The following is a 20,039-nucleotide window of genomic DNA, read 5'->3' as shown; positions in this document are numbered from 1 at the left end:
ACATACATACATTAAACTTTATATATAAAGATTGTCATTATCTTCAGCTGTAATAAGATTTGTTATAGAAATATTCAAGCTTGACCAATGAATGTTCTATGGATAGACACTTTTTTTAAATGTAAGAATTTACTACTATTTATTATATTGGTATACTTATTGTATGTAGGAAAATTCTTTTTTTCTCTTATCTTTTTAATTCATTTTTCTTTTAATTGTATGTTTTTTATATCAACATATGCTTGGGATTTGTTTTTAAAAAAATCAAATGCCAAAAAACAAAAAATACTCACTTTAATTGTGGTGTGCTACTCAGTAGCGAATTTGCTTTGCCTTGAAAAAGGAGCGTATCTTACTTTAACCCACAGAACCGGCACTGCAAGCCCTCTAACGCTCTTGGCGGCAACGATTAACCCGCCGCGCTTCCTGGAGGAGGCGGGGCTTCTCCGCAACACGTGACTCCATCACGTGACCTCGGGCGCATACAAAGAGCGGAGGCTGCCGCCCGCCCCGTGTGTGCTACTCAGTAGGGAATTTGCTTTGCCTTGAAAAAGGAGCGTATCTTACTTTAACCCACAGAACCGGCACTGGGAGCCCTCTAACGCTCTTGCCGGCAACGATTAACCCGCCGCGCTTCCTGGAGGAGGCGGGGCTTCACCGCGACACGTGACTCCATCACGTGACCTCGGGCGCATACAAAGAGCGGAGGCTGCCGCCCGCCCCGTGTGTGCTACTCAGTAGCGAATTTGCTTTGCCTTGAAAAAGGAGCGTATCTTACTTTAACCCACAGAACCGGCACTGCGAGCCCTCTAACGCTCTTGCCGGCAACGATTAACCCGCCGCGCTTCCTGGAGGAGGCAGGGCTTCACCGCAACACGCGACACGTGACTCCATCACGTGACCTCGGGCGCATACAAAGAGCGGAGGCTACCACCCTTGTGGCGTTAAGCCAGAGAGGAGCAAAGCCCAGGGACTGTTGAGCGACTGTTCGGCGCACTGCGGCAGCACCAGAAAGGTAAAGAACCCGCGTTGTCCCATTTCTACTGCCACAACCCTGTAGCCACCCTCTCACCACACTTATATCACACTCATGGCTCCTCCATCACCCACGGAGGACATCAGCCGCCGGCTTCTCAGCAGCAGCAAAACAGACCAAGAGACATTGCAAGATCGCCCTGCCAGTACTAAAACGGCTGACAGGGAACGGAAGGGTGAGACAGGTCCGCCAACATTTACTACTCCTAAGAGTAAGGAAAGACCCAGCTGCAAACATTCAACAACCGAACCCCCCGCTTCCCCCTTCACTGACCACCCCCTTGCTTCATCACCAGAACCTGAATCTGACCCCGGACCTGGAAACCTGAAGGGCACCGTACAAGCAGGGGGGCGGGATAGTCTCGCTACTACAGCGGGGAATTCGTACAGTTATTCCAGCCAAACAGCAAGAACGGAGCGGCACCTGCCGCCCAGTCTGACCACCGCCTTGACGAGTGATTCCTTGCCGGTGACCGTCGGAGGGCGGGCACGGCAGGGATCTGTCGAGCCGGGTTTGTTAAACACGAATCAACCGCAACCTACCCAACCTACCAACGGAAAAAGCGACCTGGAGGGTCCTCACACCTTGCCACGTCAGCTTCAAGCAGCACTCCAGAAGTTCGGGGGAAACCCAGATCGGGTAAACATGCTGGTCAGTGGCTCTACACGGGCTGAGGCGGGCCCAGCGCAAGCAGACTTGTACGATACAGCCATCATGGCTCAGGCTCAGGTCCATCAGAGTCGAGCCCATCAGACAGACCTTGAAAGGAAGCCTCATTTTAGGAAGGCTCAGCTAACTATGAGGAAGATCACTCAAACTGCCTCATGGGACACGGAATCAGAAGACGAGGTCTTCACAAACAAAGGACCGGAGGTGTATCCACCATTAGAAATAACCAGCACCATGGACCCTGAACGGGCCCGAAACCCCCTAGTAGACATCAAGATCGTAGGGTCCACAGGGTCCTTAGACGGGAGCAAATCCCCAGTTCAGGACCTAGACCGACAACTGAGACCTCAAACATCAAATCCAGCTGTAGGCATGCCTTCAGTGCTAGCTGAAATACAGCTGAGCGACACGGAGCAACACGGCATAGTCCCTACAAACTCACCTCAGGGAGTAAAGACTTCTCGCAATAATGAAAACTCTAATCAGAACCAAATAAGGGAGAAAAAAACGACATCAAAGACCCTGAAAAAAAAAGTAATCTCTAAATCATTAGGAGGGCACAAAGGAAACCCGAGTGTGACGAATCTAAGCAGCCTAAAGGAATACTTTCTAAAGCAACACAAAAGAAAGATAAGTCAAGAGTCTGAGCTATCAGACGCCGAAATCCTAGAGGCCATCCAAGACAACTCTCCACTGAGTAAAGCCAGGAAAACCGACACAAACCTCCAAGGACGGATTCAGACGGCACATGCACTCAGCGAACACGAGACCATGCAATCGGGGGACCTGAATCAAATGAGACCAGTGCTGCCCGAACTGTCTCAACAAGAAGAAAGAGAAGGAGATGCGAACAAAAAGAAATCAGATGTAACAAACAAGCTTCCTGAAGTCTCCCTTAGTCTCCCAAAGCTGCCACCCGTGAGCCTGCCAATCTCTGTGTCCACCCTAGATGGACCAAAGCAGACCCAAAATTTCTGCCCTTGCCAACAACTAGAAAATCATGCGTGGACATTCTGGGAAACTCGAGCCAAATGTTGGAAAATCTATCTCAGCCTCCCCAAGCTAACACATCAACCGCAGAAAGAAGACTCTCAGAAAGATTCTCGACACTCCACGCCACTAAAGATTTTAATACCCCGCAGAAAAGTAAACGCCCTGGAAACACATCAAACATGTCAGAAAACGACTCTCCCTCGACAAAGAAAAAAGATCTTTTGTCGGTGATGTCTGCATTTTCAATAGTGTTAAACCCTTTCACAAAGCTGTACGAATCAATACACGAGGCCATGAAAGACAATACAGCAATGATCAGTGAATTAAAGGACAAGCTAATTTTCGTGGAAGGCTACCTAACAGCAACTGAAAGAACTTCGAACTCCATACATTCAAAGTTGGAGGAAAAAATAGACATTATGATGACAGAATTGCTAAAGAAAGATGGCAGTACCCATACAAATGTGGAATTATCAATCAAAACCACACAATCCACACAGACCGAGAAGAACAAAGAAGTCGCCCCTATCTTTGCAAAAATCCCTGCAAAACATAAAGCCGATGTGATTACACCAGTACTGCTGTCCCCACTAAAACCCATACCCAGGGGGAAAGTCAAAGAAAAGATCAAAAACGGCATCAAAACCTCTGTGCTGTTGCGCCCAAAGGAATCCCCTCAAAAAACTCTTCCAAATCGTAACTGTATTGGGGAGACAGAGACGGGAGTTAACCAAGGGGAAGCGAATATGAACCCCTTACCCTCAAACTTGAAGCAGACGAATGTAACAGACACATCTAGAATAAGTGTAGACTCAAACTCACCTTCAGATCTGTCGAACATATCGCTGTACTCTGACGAAAGGGAACCAGACTCCCCACTGCCGTTGAATTGTGACGACGCTCCAAAACAAACGCAAACAATTCCCACAAAAAAAGATGAACCTACTCGAGAACTTGAGGAAAAAAGTCAGCCCTAGGAATCTAGGGAGCTGACCAGACAACGATCTCGCTCAAACTCTCCATCTACTGCTCTAGAAGCTCTGTGAAACTTAAAGGAGACACATGAAAATGCCGGACACGAGCCACATAGAGATCAAGACCAGAAACACTACAAATCTCACTATTCCGCCAGAGCTCGGTCACTGAAGGAACCAAGACGAAATAAGGACGCTGCCTCAAACAAAGATAAAATCTTTGAAGGGGGTAAACTCTTCAAGCTAGAACAAATATCATCTAAAGACTCTTATCTGGTCCTAAGCCGCAGAACAGTCTTAAAAAGACTGGGGAAAATAGGAAAACTCTGCCACCTAAGATCGGAAGACTTCATACTGGTCGAACCCTACCATCGGGAACATAAAGCAAAAACCTACCTCCATTTAAGAAGAAAAGCATCAATGGAGTTAAACCCTGACGTGCACAAGGATCTCCAAAAAATGGGCCTAAAAATCTATTGCCTTCAGAAACAATCGAAGGACAACGCTAAGGCGGCGAAAGAAAAAAGTGAAGGTTCAAATCAAGACAGGGAGCGACACAGAGAAAGTAATGTACAGAGGCCCCTGAGAAAACAAAACGCGGCATATGGCAACGAAAGGTGGTGGTGGAGCAACCAAACTACCCCACTAACTACGACCCGAACCAAAAACTACGATGCACCAAAAACGCAAGGCTATCACGAGAAAAGAGAAAAAAGACAATCTAGAACTGAAAGCACAAAAGAGAGCAGACCCTTAAGAGAAGCGAGTGTACCACCGACACGAAATCCATGGAAATGGATTTTGGAAACCTTTGCGCAAAATCACAAGAAATAGCAACAAAACCAAGGACCAAATCCGATGGAGAAGCAACGCACCGGTCCCTTAAACCCTCCAATAAAATGCACCCTAAAAATGGCTTCGTGGAACACGAGAGGACACCGACATCTTACAACGCCTAGTGACATAAATTTAGGTATGTTCGAACTGATCTGCCTTCAAGAAACGTGGTTGGTTCATAAACCAGCCATGGACGGATACGCAACAGAGGTCTCGCCCGCCTGCAAGTCCATTCTAGGACGCCCCTCCGGAGGCGTACTAACAGCTATCCGGATTGGTTCAGGGATCACTCCAAAAGGGAAAATAGCAGAGGGTTATGGAATGCTAACGACGCTGACCACATGGTTCCACCAAGATTTAACCAGAGACGCTTGGATAAATTCGGAGTTAGCCATAATAAACCTCTACTGGAACCCGGCGAAAACCAGCACTACAGAGTTCTGCACCATGGTCGCCAATCAAATTGACGACCTAACGGTGGAGCGGAAAGTACCTAATATCATCATCTGCGGTGACTTGAACTCTAAATGTGAGGGGAGAGTGAAAAACAAACAAAGCCCTAATTCAACGATGGATGAAAGAGGTCGAGCCTGGTCCCTCCTAATGAAATCAAGGAATTTCCACAATGCATCATTACTCCAAGACCGAGAAATACAAATTCCTACATGGGAAAGACTGAGCTCGACCGCCACGCTGGACTATATATTCGTCACTGAAGGGCTGATAGCCTACTTTACCGACTTCACGGTGGTGAAAACGCAGGAAAGTGATCACAGCCTCCTAAAAATGTCATGGAAGGGAACAGTTCCATCAAGGTCCTTCTACCCAGCAGTGGTGGAATCTAACTTACAACAAAACAGGCTCCGTTTAACTCTCGACAATGTAAAAAATTTCACGTCTAACATTGCGAGGAAAACTGTCCAAATAATGAAGAGTAAAAGCGACAGACGACCAGAATACGTCTCGCTTCTGGCCCTACACAAAACGAACTTCGCGGGAACAAAAACAGGGAAACCTACGCACATGCACTCTTTTGACATAGAAGTGGCGACAAAAAGGCTGAGTCTTAACAAATTGAAAAAAACAGCCGTAAGAGCTGACTCGCCGGAAACATGGTCCAATTATCGAGCGGAACAAAAGTCCTACAAATCATGGCTAAAACAGCACCGGTTGCTCCTGTACCAAAATGACGCCGAAGCAATGCTCCATACTTGTGCCACAAGGAACACTCGTGACTTTTGGTCGCTATTGAAATCAATTAACGGGCAGAGGGCAAATGTGCTGGCTAACTGTGTCCTAGAGTCAAAGTGGATTCAGCATTTTACGGAGCTGTACCGCTGCCCCACCACCTCGTCATCGCATCCTCCTGTCCCCTCAGATTCCCCATGGATCACTCTCTCATCGGTTGAGGACATCAGAGAAGTGATCAACAAACTTAAATCCTCAAGGGCCCCAGGGCCAGACGGCTTGACAAACACTGACCTCAAGGAACATCCACTATTATGGGCGCAAGCAATTGGCGAAATATTCACCCAAACTCAGAAAACCAAAGAAATTCCCAAAACCTGGACAGAGGCTGTACTGGTGCCCATCTACAAAAAAGGAGACAGAGACATCCCCACCAATTATAGACCTATAGTCTTATTGGACATCATAGGGAAGATTTTTGCAGCACTACTCCTACGCCACTTCAAAGTCTGGGCCAGTGCCTCCCCGGCAGCCGATATGTTTCAAACAGGATTCCAGAAGGGAGCAGGAACGTCAATCAACCTTCTGATTTTGAACATACTCAAAGCAAACACAAAGAGGGGCACTGGAAAGGTCCACATGGCAATGGTGGACCTGTCCCAGGCCTTTGACCTGGTAGACCGAGAAAGACTGTGGAGCAAGTTAGCCACCTGGAAGTGTCCTGACCCGATTCTTGCACCAATAATGGCACTCCATGCAACCACTTCGCTCAGAGTTCGCCTAAACCAACAAGGCACACTCTCAGAGCAAATCTTTACAAAATGCGGAGTAAAACAGGGCTGCCCTCTGGCTCCAGCTCTGTTTATCTCGTTCATTGGAGACTTCCAAGACTCAGAGAAATTAGTAAGATCCTTCCCACCGCGAGTGGGCGTCTCTAAAGTCCCAAGACTGTGGTATGCTGACGATTTAATTCTGATTGATCAGACGGCAGTGGGCCTTCAGAGACAGCTAACAAACTTGGCCAAATACATGGAAGAAAATAATCTGCGAATAAATAAAAACAAAACCAAAATCCTGTCTTTCTCAAAAGGTACAAAAAAGACAAAGAAATGTCCGGCATGGTTTCTCGATGAAGAAAAAATCGAAGTAGTAGACGAGTTTAAGTATCTGGGCATCCAACTAGACAACACTCTGACTGACATTTCACTACAAGCCTCATTATGGTCAAAAATCAAGAACTTGACAGCCCAATCCCGAGCTGTTGACAGACAATTCGGCAAGTTTTCCTGGACCCCGGTACTACAATTCTAAAAAAAAAGGTAGTACCGGCCATAACATACGGCATGGCAGCCAACTTAACTTTACCTGTTGAATTCTGGCTGAGATTGGAAGGTTTTCTATGGAAATCGGTCTTGGGGCTTCCTACCTCAGCCTCCATGCCAGCCATTCGGCGCGACCTTGGCCTTCCCTCACTAGCCTCAGTTGTTTTGCAAAGTGCGATTCTACTTTATAGAAAAATACGGACCTCTGACTCTTTGCCGATTTTTCGGATATTAGAAAATGAACTGAAAAATGGGAAGTGCATACCACTCACTAACTGGGCGAAGAAAATTGAAAAAAAACTAGAAGAAGTCCACTGTACGGACGACCTCCTCATCTCAAATCCTGGGCGTGTAAAGCAAAAACTTCTAGAACAAGATTGGATACGTACTAATGAAAAAATCCTAACGTACAAATCCCTAAAAGATTTGCCACCCACTTACAATCGCCCAAAGGTTCCGTTGAAATATTGTGAAAAATTTCCCGAAAAAAACTTGAGGAAAATTCTCCTGCGGGCCCGCCTGAATCTTCTGCACACGCGAGAAATTTTGGCCAAAAGAGTGCTGGCTAATTCTTCTTATTGCCGGGTCTGCGGCCTAGTTGATCAAATAGAATCTGTTCGTCATCTACTCACTTCATGTGTTGGACGGGCGCAGGAAAGAAGGGCTTATTTGACACCACTCATCACGTGCCCTTTTACACTCGACGAAGAGACAATATGGTTCCGTCTAACTGCAGGCGACTCCACTAGATGGTCCAGAGCGGCAGCTAAATTTCTCGAAGTAGCTCTGGTAAAAGCTAGCGACATTGGCTCATCGCCTGCAACCTCAGTAAGAGACCTCCAAGGAAATTCGAGAGTGGTGTCATGAGTCCTGGGCCAACTTCCAACTTCCAAAAGTAGCACAAACACAGTTCGCCACAACACAGTTTTGGAAAAAACCCTAACAGGTTAATAAACAAAAACAAAAAAAAAAAAAAAAATTGTCTTGTAAGCAGACAGAGATGGCTGCGTCTTGCTATCACACCTGCGCCGCTCCTGAGACTTACCTGCCTATTGCTGAGCTCTCTTTACAGTTCAGGTCAGACACCAGGGCAGACACGGAGCTTCGCTCTTCGGCGCTTCTTAAATTGTGCACCGTTAACATGTGAAATATTAACACATGTCCGTGTTTTTACTGCAGTTTTTTCGCAGCTGTATTTTTTTTTACCGCAAAAGGCCACCACACCCAAGGGCAGCCACCCTCCCCATACCATACTGCGACACCCGAACACCCTACCTGTTTTTTTGCGGCACAAATTCGGTAATACAACCGGTGTGACAGTCCTTCCATAAAAACACTGGGCACCGCTGCGAAGCGGAACACACCTTAATATCAGCCATAAATGGCCCTGAACCTTTGTCCCTATGGCCTGTGTAAAGTGCCTTTGTACATGATCTGAAGCAAAGTGATTGAGACAGCACTATAGCTATTTTCTTGATGTCAGCCATTTTGTACACGTGTTGAAACAAGTTTTGGCATTTTCAGTTAAGTATTGCATTTTACATTAAATGGAAACGTGTATTGAAGTCAACGTGATGTCCAAGGTACACTTCACCATTCACAGGCAGGCACATTCTACCTGTATACACAAAAGTGTTTTTTCTTGCATTTATCAAATCTGAATTTAGGCAGCACTAAGAGCTCAAGACAGTGGTCGAAGTGCATGAAAATAAGTAGTGGAACTATGTTCCCTGCTGGCCTGCCCCCGCTCCCCACAAACCCCATCACCACACCCCCTCCCACGCACAATCCAAACCCCCAAATAAATGCGCCTGCTGTTTAAGGTTTAAAGGAACGTTCAGTGCAGTGCAAGTCTAAACTGCTTGCTACACTTTTATTTTAAAACGAAACCGAATGGTTTCTTTTTAAAATATAGGAGCAGTAAAACTTAATTTAAAAAAGTAAAGGAGCGCCGACCCCAACCACTGCCGCCCACTTCAATCACTAGGTCAAGAAGGTCTAGAGTAGGTTGTCAGACGGTTTCTTACAATGCCCCGGGCTAGAGGTCTGCAACCTTTGGCTTCCTAAGGTGTTTGGACTACGACTCCCATGAATCTTCTCCAGTGACAATGTGGGCTGGAACTGATGGGGGCTGTAGTCCAAAACATCTGAAGAGCCAAAGGTGACAGCCCTAGCCTGCGGAATATCACCCCATGTATCTACTACGGTAGCAATAGGAGAATGTGGCTTCCAGAAAAAAGCAGCCAGTGTCAGCCATTATCAGGACTGTTCATTCGTGGGAGGAACATAGAGCCCTTTCAGCGCCAGGAGGCCAGTTTTTGCAGTGACAGCGTGCTCTATAAAATCACCACGACATGACATTTATAGACATACATTTCAATTGGCCTGACAAAGAACCAGCCCAGCTCAAAGAATATGCCTGCTGAAGGGCTGGTTTAGTATGTGAGCTTTTAGACTCGGCTGACTGACTGCATACTTCTAACGTTTTGCATCAGCACCCGAGCCATGGAGCCTGCAGCTTGCAAATCCTGCTACAGAGGCCCATACAATGCTTTTGATCTCTCTACCATTGGCATAGCATCATCCAAATGGTAAAACACCCCTACAAGCTGCAATTGCCCACAGCTGTAAACGCTGCCCAACAGAATAGGGTAACCCATAACAATAAGTTTACTAGAGGGGCAAGAAATCAGACCATCGCACTATGATAACCAACTCAGATGTACAGCCTGTAAGAGACCGTGAGACTCATTCCGTAGCAATGTACCGGTACCCATTCCGGACTGGCTGACTACAACTGTGCCTGCCGGGGCCTCTGAGCCCGGCCGGTCTGACCAGCCGCGTGCAGCGGATCCGGTAGACACATTTCTTACGGAGGCACCAGCACCGTTAGCAATGGTGCCGGTGCTTCCATGTCCCCACTTCCATAGAGTCCTTTTGGACTCTACGGGAATGGGGAACACCATTTTCCGTCGCCTGAGATCCCGGGGCGCCGGGACTCGCAATTTCCCAGTGACACCGGGATCTCAAGCAGCAGAAACAGTGTTACTGGGTTGGCAGCAACCCGCCGGTGGCACCTACGGGTTACTGGTAACCTTGAAACGGGGCCCCATGTTATGTTATTTTGCATTTATATAGCGCCTTTACCACTGGTATGGTCTGAAGGCGCTGGTAGGTTGAACGCCCTTGGGAACCGAAGTTCAGATCAGTAGAGAGAATCAAAAGTGCGTGTGAGAATCGGGTATGTGTGCAGCTGGTGCGGTATTCGTGTAATAGCTCCTTCTTAGCGGTAGGTGTGGTGGTTGAGAGATCAGCAGTATGTGTTTGTTCTGGCAGGATTTATCCAGACCGAATGTGGCTGCGTTAGGCCTGAGGAGAACGCCTGGCCGGTGGCTGTGTAACCAGCAGTGTTTACTTAGAATGATGTGGAGTGTGCGGCAGATGTTGGTATGAGAATAGTTATATCCAATGGTGTCATAGTATCTCTGTGTTCTAGTTGAGTGGTGGTGTAATGGAGAGAGTAAGCGTGGTGGTGTGCTATGATGGGTTAATATGCTCTTTCAAACATTCTCCGCATTCCAAACCATACTATATACGTCACGCAATACTATGCGCTCCAGTCCGTTCCATGCACTCCTATATACTCCATGCACCACAGTCTGCTCCACACATTACGGTCTGCTCATCACTGTAAAGGGTCAGAAATGAAAGCTGGACATAAAGTTGTCATGTTTTGGTCCAAGATATTTATTCAATAATAAAAGGTTGGGAAAATGCCTCTCTGACCCTATACTCTGAAAACACCCGTGTATGAGCGCGATACAAATAAAATAATAATATCAATATCAATTCTACAGAGGAACTTCCCTACCTAAAACCAACACTCAGGATCTGACTGTGTTAGGATGTAAATAACTGAAAAGTCATCCTTGTGTCCAAAATGTCCTATTCCTGACCCTCACACTACAAACAAAAACACTAGAATGTGTAGGGATATATCTCCAACTTGATATTGGCAAATGTGTTCACAACTGAAAGTGAGAATAAATCCAACAAACATGTTCTCCAAGCTGGAAGCCCTCTGATCCAGTTGGGGGGAACTCTTCCCGTGGATTCTTAAGTAGGATGGCAATTGTCTCTTTTACTAACAGTTCCTTTGTGTCTCTCCTTGATTCACAAGGGTCCTAGTTTAGGCAGCAGGTTCTGTAAAAGTCTCTCTTTAACACCAATTTCTCATTGGTTTAGAAAACAGTGTCTTTCTTTAGAATTTCTGAAATCTTTGCAAATTGCCTGTTATAATCCCCTGCCAGGTTTGTTTATGCAATGCCAACTGCCTAGTGTACTCTCCTGCCAGGAGTTCACTTGAGTTTTTCACCTGCCTGCTATACTCCCTTGCTAGGATGTCTTATGTGTTTCAGTTGCCTGGTGTCTTGCCTGGCCAGGGCTACTAATGCGTTTCACAGTTTCTCTTTATCACCAATACTGTATGTCTTGCTCTTGGCTTGGTATATAGGTTTGCAGTAAGGTTTGTTCACGATTTGCCCCACACTTGCAGTTCAATCAGCATAGCTCATTGGGGATTGTACTTTGCCTTTTCTGAATTCAAACAATCTTCATGTAGAACAATGGTATCACATTCAAATTGCTGTTGGTGCGGTCGCCGGAACATCTTGGGTCCCCACTGGCTTCGGGTATACTCACCGGTTTTCTCCAGCATCTCCAGTCCTGTTCACGCTTCTGCGGCATGTTGCTTTCACCCGCTTTCCACACTGGAGTGTGCAGACGCCCTTCTGGCTTCCTTCCTGGCTCCGCGGTCACATGCCTCCTTCCCTTCAGGTCCCGGAATGCTGTCTTCTTGTGTGGCAGAGTGCCCAGGACCTCTCTCACGGCTCCCAGCATCTCCACGGCACTTCTGTCTCTGGCACATCGCTTCTCCCTCTGACTTGGCGGCCTTCTCTGCTCCACCACAATGGTATGAGGTACCAGACCTTTGCTTTCGTGAGCTTCGGTATAGGACCCAACGTCTTTTCCTGCACTGCTTCGCTCAGTAGTGCGCTGGTCATGTTTAAATGTCCCACGCACAGGTGATTTGAAAAAACAACTAGACTGCATATTGTGCTTTGAGTTGTTACCTTGTTTAAAGCTTCATCCTTCTCGTCTCAGTACTTGAGGAATTCTGGGAGTAGGTAGTCCATAGGTGTCATTGGACACATGGTATTGAAATAGTTCCACTTAGTGATTTTACATAGATGTACCTCAGAAGTGAAAGGTATTGTGTTGGAGCTTTGTATGTGAATGATATAGGTTGGTGTTTGACCAGAAAAATATGAATAGGTTTCTTTACTTCTTGTACAAGGGGAAACAAGCAGCTGACAATAGGCCATTAGGGTCTTAGATGGTCTTCCTCACGGAAAAAAGTTATTGGGCAGTAGAGAGTCCTCCTCATGGCAATGGGTGAGAAACCATGTCTCGTCCAATGAAATCATGATATCTCCCTGGTAGCCGTCTTGCCCCATGTGATCCTCGCTCACAAAGCCGCCCCAGGGTCAGGATCAGGATCAGTCTAGCGGCTTCGGTTCCCTGGCCACATGGGCAGAGGTCACTGCTGAGGAATTTGTGTTGACTCCATTGGATTCATCACATCGCCCAGACACACAATTCACTGGCTCAGGGCGGGCGCCAACTTCCATGGTTGCCCAACTAAATGTCCCTAGAGTTAGTTGGGGACTTAGTCACACTGCACCCCTCTCTTAAATTCTATGAACAAAAAATACTAACTAAGCCACTTAAAAGTGGCAACTGAGCATGCCTCCCAATATTAAAGATCAAAACCAGACACCTCTTCAACCAAGTTATATAACGCTATCCTGACCAATACATCCTCACGCAATAGGCACACCAAGCTCTCTTCTGGACACAGATCGTTAACGTGATCTAGGCATGAATGACACAGGAAAAGACCCAAACACACTACCTGGGTCCTTCTTCTGAAACTCACATCAACACAATAGCAAAGCTGGCTTTCCTATCCCCTCTTTGCTCACAACCAAACTCCGCCCCCATTTTCAGAACAGCCAGATGACCAAACGATCATGCACATGGCAGTAGAGAATGCTATAACACCCAATAGAACAGTCATTTTAACAGTGAGGAGAATGTGCAATGACATTTCTCAATAAAAAATGTCCACTATTTGTGGCAAAGGTGTACAACTTTGCAGTACTGATCATAAAGTTAACATGAAGCGAAGACCTGGCTTTGAGCTTAGCCTGACCAAAAGTACTACAATCAACAATGGGAGGGCACACCTTCTCTTAGTGGCATGATACAAGTACGAGCAAAATAAAAGAGGTGATGGGTGGAAGTTTTGGAGTACAAGTATGGTCACTCACAGCATGCCATAGACTGCTCACATGTGCTTCCGCCTGGTCGTTCCTGTATGTACACCAACATACTATTTATTATTCTTGAGTCTAGTCGCTAAAAAATGAACAGTTATGAGGATGACGCAGATCGATAAATAATGAATTATCTACTTTTAAGTATTTTTCTATATTGCAAATAGTAAGCTTATTGTCTACAAAGATAAGAGAAGCGTTTCACTAAAGAGGACTTACTGTTCTTCAGAGCACTGGCCATCTCAGGTTCTCCTGTCTTCTTGAAAACTGGCAAGGTGTCTGGCTGTGGCAGCTGGTTGGCTGTGAGAAGCACTTTCTGCAGTTTTATCCGCCCTTCCAAGAGTTGGTCCCAGAGAGCTATTTGGTTTTTACCATGTGTAGGAAGACATGTACTACTTGATAATTACTGGTGGCAGCAAGATGAGAATATGGTCCTATTCCCAGCACAATCTTACCAGCCATGCCCATGCAGCGAGATCATCAATATATTCGTAGAATCATTACAGATATAACTGATGTAATCAAGAGCCGATTGCGTGTAGGCCATATGCCCATTTCCGACTGAAAAAAACGTGAGCAGCTTTCAGGCCTTATAATTTACCGCTGGGAAACGGAAGCAGCTGCTCCACTCAGTGCTGCCCTGACCGTTTCATGCTTAATAACCGAAAGAAGGAAGCGCCCTGGCACCATATGTAGAATGACCACACACCGATTCACAGGCCGGCTCAGGGGGCAGCTGCTACAGCATAACAGAGCTGCATTCATGTGTTATGCATTCCGCATGTAGTCTGCTCGCAAACTCTCCATGGAGCCTTTGAAGTCTTCTTCACCTTGCTTTGAGTCATTATCACCCTGACCAGCACCACATGTCCCCGTGAGGCGGAGGGAAAGGGAGAGATAGGCAGAAAGAGAGAAAGAGGGGCCACGCGAGAGACCTGGAGGGAGAAAAGAAGTAACGCGGGGAGAGAGAAAGAGACACACACAGATTCTGGGACAGATAGGCTGAGACTGGGAGATAAAGAGACACAGATAAACGGAGGCAGAGAGACTATGATTGAGAGGCAGACACTGAGGTTAATAAAAACGGAGACTGAAAGACAGACACTGAGACATCAAGTGAGCTACTTTGACAGAGACTGAGAAACGAAGTGACAGATTGAGAGATAGACACACTTGGACACTGAGAGACTTGACTGAGACATCGAGACAGCGCTTGAGAGACGCACACAAATATTGAGACTGTGAAACTTAGATTCTGAGTCTATTCTACTGAAAGGTATTACCCAAATTGACCTTTTACAATTGACCTTTTGCACAATTGACCTAATTATAGTGGTCCTAATTGACCTTCTGCACAATTGACCTTTATATTATTTTAGCTATTTTATATATGTATTGGGTTGGTTTTGGATTATAAATGATATAAGGGGATTGGGTGGGGGTTGCAGGGGTTTTTGGATTGGGTGGGGGGCTCTGGGGGTTTCTTCCCCACATATATGTCCTAATTGACCTTCTTAATTAGGTCAATTCTCCCGAGGTCAATTGTGAAAAGGTCAATTAGTATACAACCTACTGAAAGGCAGAGAGACAGACACTGAAACCTCGCGAATGAGACAGCCAGACTGAGACAGTGAGCCACGGACACTCAGATATTGAGCCTGACACATGCTGTTTATTCGCCAGCAGGGCCCACTGAGCACAGCACCTAAGTAAGTTCGAGTGAGGTTTGAGACAACACTTAGCCTGCCACCCAAAATACAAAGGCTGGCAAAGGAAACTCTGGGGTCTTCATGTCTAAGATATATTTTGGTTAATGTATTGCTTCATTATTAAGTGGTCATCCCTGATTGAATAAGTGAATTAATGGTGGACCCCCAGCTATATGAAGGGAAAGTCACCACAATATTACACAATGACAGGAAGCTTGCCCACAAAAGCAAAAATAATCTGCCTGCTTGAATCTCACTACTTCTCCCACACATGAATCTATTTAAAAAATCAGATCTCGATATTTAGTTCGGGATAGCAATTGCGCGGCTTATGGGCCAGTGTGTCCGAAATTCTCTTAACCCAAAACATTTACAAATGATACAAACAACGTAGCTTTCCCTCAATAAAATCTGCAATTTATGGAATTCGTTCTCACTAGTGTGAGTGTGGATTGATTGATGCTCTGATTACTTACCGGTAATCTTCATTACTCCTAGTCCTACTCTTCCTCGTCACAGTACTTACTTCATGAGGCACCTGCCTCCGACACAGGACCTTCTTCTATTTCTTTAAATCTCTATAACTCCTCCCCCACATCCATGTCACTCAGTTTCATATTACCAAGCCGGAGCATGGGACCTTCCCCGGAGGGAGGGTGAGGAGGGTCGTCAGTACTGTGATGAGGAAGAGTAGGACTAGGAGTAATGAAGATTACTGGTAAGTAATCAGAGCATTACCTCCACGTCCACTCTTCCTCGTCCCAGTACTTACTTCATGAGGTATACCAAAGCAGCAACTGGGAAAAGGTCCCAATGAGACACAGAGCCAAAAACAGTGCAGCAAAACACACCCACAATAACTCTTAAATCACATCCCCACAGACAAAACTCCAACCACGAAGGAACCAACCCCCGAGTGGGAGAAACTCAACCCATAGCAGTTGATGAAAATGCCTAGACCAGCCAAGGCGGCAGCCATACAAATCTCTTGCAGAGAAAAACCCTCCTTGCATCGGCCCAGGAAGCCGCCAAACCCCTGGCAGACCGCCCCTGATTGTGCGCAGGCACAGGCAGGCCAGAAGCCACATAGGCCCTAGAGATCACAACCCGGAACCGCCGGAAAATGGAAACCACAGATGCGTTATGCCCAGCCCCAGCCGGACCACAAGCAATCAGAAGACTATCAGATTGGTGGAAAAAGCAAACCAAGCCAAATACTCCAACGCGTCCCGTCGGACATCAATGTTAAGCCGAGCCACCTCCTCAGGCGTTCTTGGATCATGAAAGAAGTCAGGGAGAACCAGAACCTGAGAGGTGTGAAAACCGAGAGACAACTGAAGGGAGAAACATCGGACCACACCCCGGCACCACCGAGTCTGGCAGCACCCTCAGGAAAGGAGCGTGACATAAGAGAGCCCCAATCTCCCCAAGCCTACGGGCAGAAGTGAGGGCAATAAGAAAAGCAGATTTCAGTGTAAGATGTTTGATATCAATCTCGGAAATGGGCTCAAAAGGAGGCCCGTGAAGGAACCGTAATACAAGAGGGAGATCCCAAGAGGAAAGCCCTTTATCAGCACAAGGACGGGAAGAAGAAAAACCCTGGATCAATTTCCCCACCAACACCTCCCCATCCAAGTGACCGTCAGAGTCCCCCAAAAGTAATTTCATGGAGGCCCACTGAGAGCGAAGCCTGGAAAAACTGCCAGGCCCCTGTCAAAACCCCTCCTGGAGGAACTGAAGGATAGCAGAGGCCAGAACGCAGGGGAGGGATCCCGGGCCGCCCATACCAGTCTCGGAAATGGCCCCAGAGTCTGCCTAACACCTTCAGAGTGGAGGGTCTAAGAGCATCCATTTGGACCCAACTACAGGATCTGAGAACCCCTGAGATATCAACCTAGACTGAGCAATAGCCACACCGCCCATTGCATCTGGTGGAATTCCAACCGCAGATCCCCTTGAAGGGGACACGGCCACCTCGGAACCAGCCAAGGTTCCTAGGACCGAAGCTCCAACAGAGAGGGGAGCCAACTCCAGCGGGACCAGAACGGAGCTAACAACAACACAGTCACCCTGGACACTCTGATGCGCCAAACCACCCGGGGCAGAAGGGGAATAGGCGGAAAGGCATAAAGGAAAACCCCAAGGCCACTGTACAGAGAGGGCGTCCATCCCCCAATCCCCTCAGCCTGAAACCTAGAGCAGAAGAGGGGAACTTCTGCTGAGGCCGGGGATGCAAACAGGTCTAGAACCAGGGACCCTAATCTGACACAGGTCACCGCAAAGACCTGGGCCAACAGGACCAGTTCCGCAGAGGAGTGAAAACCGGTGTCTGAGAAGATCCGCTTGAACATTGTCCACCCTTCTGATACGTGAGGCCACCAGAGACACCAGATGAGAGTCCTCCCAGGTGCCTATCAGCGCTGCCAGAGCATTCAAGGAGTGGCCGGAACCCCTTTTGCAGTTGACATATGCCAAGGCCGTCGTATTGTCCGATCGGACCAAAAACCGCCGACCGTCCAGCAACTCCTCGAAGTACACCAGAGCTTGGACAATGGCACAACTCTTGCCAATTGGATGATCGCCGGCTCTCCCCAGATCTCACAACCCTTGAGCTGAGAGGACCCCCAATGTAGACCCTTTCTGCTGGTGTTGGTAGTAGGAGAGGCCACAGGAGGAAGGACCAAGCACACCTCAGCCTGTAGACCTGAAACCCCCCGCCACCATAGCAGGGACACTCACAGCGCTGGGGACACTGAAAACAAAACTACGAAAGCTGAGATGTCGGGAGCCAGTGGGAGAGAGTATAAGACACCAGGAGACGTAACCGAAGACGGGCTCAAAGAACTGGAAAACATGCAAGACGCCACGTGCCCTGTAACTTCAGCAACAGGCGCGCCGAGACATACTGCCTTCTGAGAACCCAGCCCAGAACAGCCAGCAAGCGCCCCCCCCTTCACAACATCCAGAGTACGCTCTCCCCAGACGTCCGGACAAGCAGTGCAGGGTCTTGAGACCCATAAGCAGGTGACACATCCTAGAAGGCATAGGGACCAGGAACACCCGCAAGTAGAAAACTTGACCCTGAACAGGGAGAGGAACGGGCAAGACGGTAACCCACAACAACCGTTCGGAGAGAACGGATCCCATGGCCAACTACTTGGACCGTGAGCTGGGTACCAAAGTCCTAACCATGCAAACCTAGACAGGAGGAGACAGGAACGGCAACTGATACCCCCTCCAGAAGGAGCCCATTACCCAGGAAGCCGAACCCCACCGGTCCCATACACCTCCGAGAAGATAGAGACGAGGAGCCAGGGAAAACCGCCAGTCACTGCACTTGCACAAGAGGGAAATCACAGGACGTTGAAACAGGCCTGTGCCACAATATAACAGCATGCTTGTCAGCCCACAAAAAGATCTGACCTATCAAAAGGAAGATACTGGACAGCCCAGAAGTCCAGCAGACTATGGCCCCCTCAGCTGACAGAGGAGCCACCAGGCTGGCGTCAAAAGGGCAGAGTACTGTCACAAAGCGGGGCAAAGCAATCCATCCCGGATAGCCGACATCAAAGGCAACCCCCTACCTGAGGTATGCCTATACTGGAAAACCCACTGAAGTGACATCCCCCTCCACCGGCACCAGGGGCTCTGAGAACCCCTCTAAGCACAGACATGTGCCACCATGTGCCCTATCACTTCCCACAAGTCTGAGAGGAGGCGTGAAAGCAACACGTCGGCACCGGAGGACCTAGACCCTAAAAGAAGAGACACTGGGAACCCCCTGCATGGCCGTTACTTCCATTATGCATTTTCCATAATCCCATGCCGGACAAGGGAAAAGCAAATCAACTCCTTCGACTTTCCCTCGCGCAGTTTAGAGGAAGAGGACAGGACAAGGAGTCTGCGCCCATAGCTAGCACAGACCCAAACACACCACTAACACGCCACATGACTGAGAGGTGGCTTGAGCCCTGTATCCAGTACCTGGTAGCCCCATGCTCTAGATCGTTCCAATGCGTCGGTCTAGGAAGGTTGAAGGACCGAGTCAGCACCGCTGATACTCGAACCCGAAGTGTAGACTATGCCAGGCCGGTACCCTTCCGGCCGCTTGCAGACGTGTCCAAATCTGCGCCGTATTCACAGGCAGCACGCAACGAATGCAGCCAACATCCGGTGCATCCTGGGCTGTGTGTGTCTGAGGAGCGGGTGGTATGTGACATGCCTGTGACAGTACAGAGCCCCCACACTTTCAAATACTCTGTCACAGACACCCCACGACAAGAAGCAGAGAGGCCTCACAACAAAAAGGGAAGGCTAGCCCATACTGCCAAGTGCTTGCCATCATTTCCAATAAAGATGTGTACACAGAGCACGAGGTAACGGCCTTTCAAAGGAGTCAAGATGGCCATACCAGCAAGAGAGGGGAAAACATCAAGCACAGTCCTCCCCTCTCCTTACCTTCCCCCAGATAATGCAGCTAACATCCGGTGCATCCTGGGCCGTGTGTCTCTGAGGAGCGGGTGGTATGTGACATGCCTGCGACAGAACAGAGCCCCCGCACTTTCAAATACTCTGTCATAGTCACCCCACTACAAGAAGCAGAGAGGCCTCACAACAAAAGGGAAGGCTTAGCCCATACTGCCAAGTGCTTGCCATCATTTCCAATAAAGATGTGCACACAAGGCACGAGGAAAACGGCATGTTGAAGGAGTCAAGATGGCCATACCAGCAGGAGAGGGGAAAAATATCAAGCACAGTCCTCCCCTCTCCTTACCTTCCCCCAGATAATGCAGCTAACATCCGGTGCATCCTGGGCCGTGTGTCTGAGGAGCAGGTGGTATGTGACATGCCTGCGACAGAACAGAGCCCCCGCACTCCCAAAGACTCACTGCCACTGTCACCCACGACAAGAA

The 20,039-nt window shown here is 47.9% G+C and overlaps 1 protein-coding gene across 1 annotated transcript in view; it reads right to left on the bottom strand.

Annotated features, from left to right (window-relative positions):
* LOC138583157 (uncharacterized) overlaps positions 1 to 13,863 on the bottom strand; it is a 90,116-nt gene extending 76,253 nt beyond the window's left edge. The window contains exon 1 of the mRNA XM_069655144.1: positions 13,637 to 13,863. The gene's annotated coding sequence lies outside the window, so the exon portion shown is untranslated. The remainder of the gene's footprint in view (positions 1 to 13,636) is intronic.
* Between the last annotated feature and the right edge of the window lie 6,176 nt (positions 13,864 to 20,039).

Source organism: Ambystoma mexicanum, chromosome 3q, assembly GCF_040938575.1.
Source record: "Ambystoma mexicanum isolate Mex_15411 chromosome 3q, UKY_AmexF1_1, whole genome shotgun sequence".
NCBI lineage: Eukaryota > Metazoa > Chordata > Amphibia > Caudata > Ambystomatidae > Ambystoma > Ambystoma mexicanum.
This window is presented reverse-complemented; position numbering and strand designations above follow the sequence as displayed.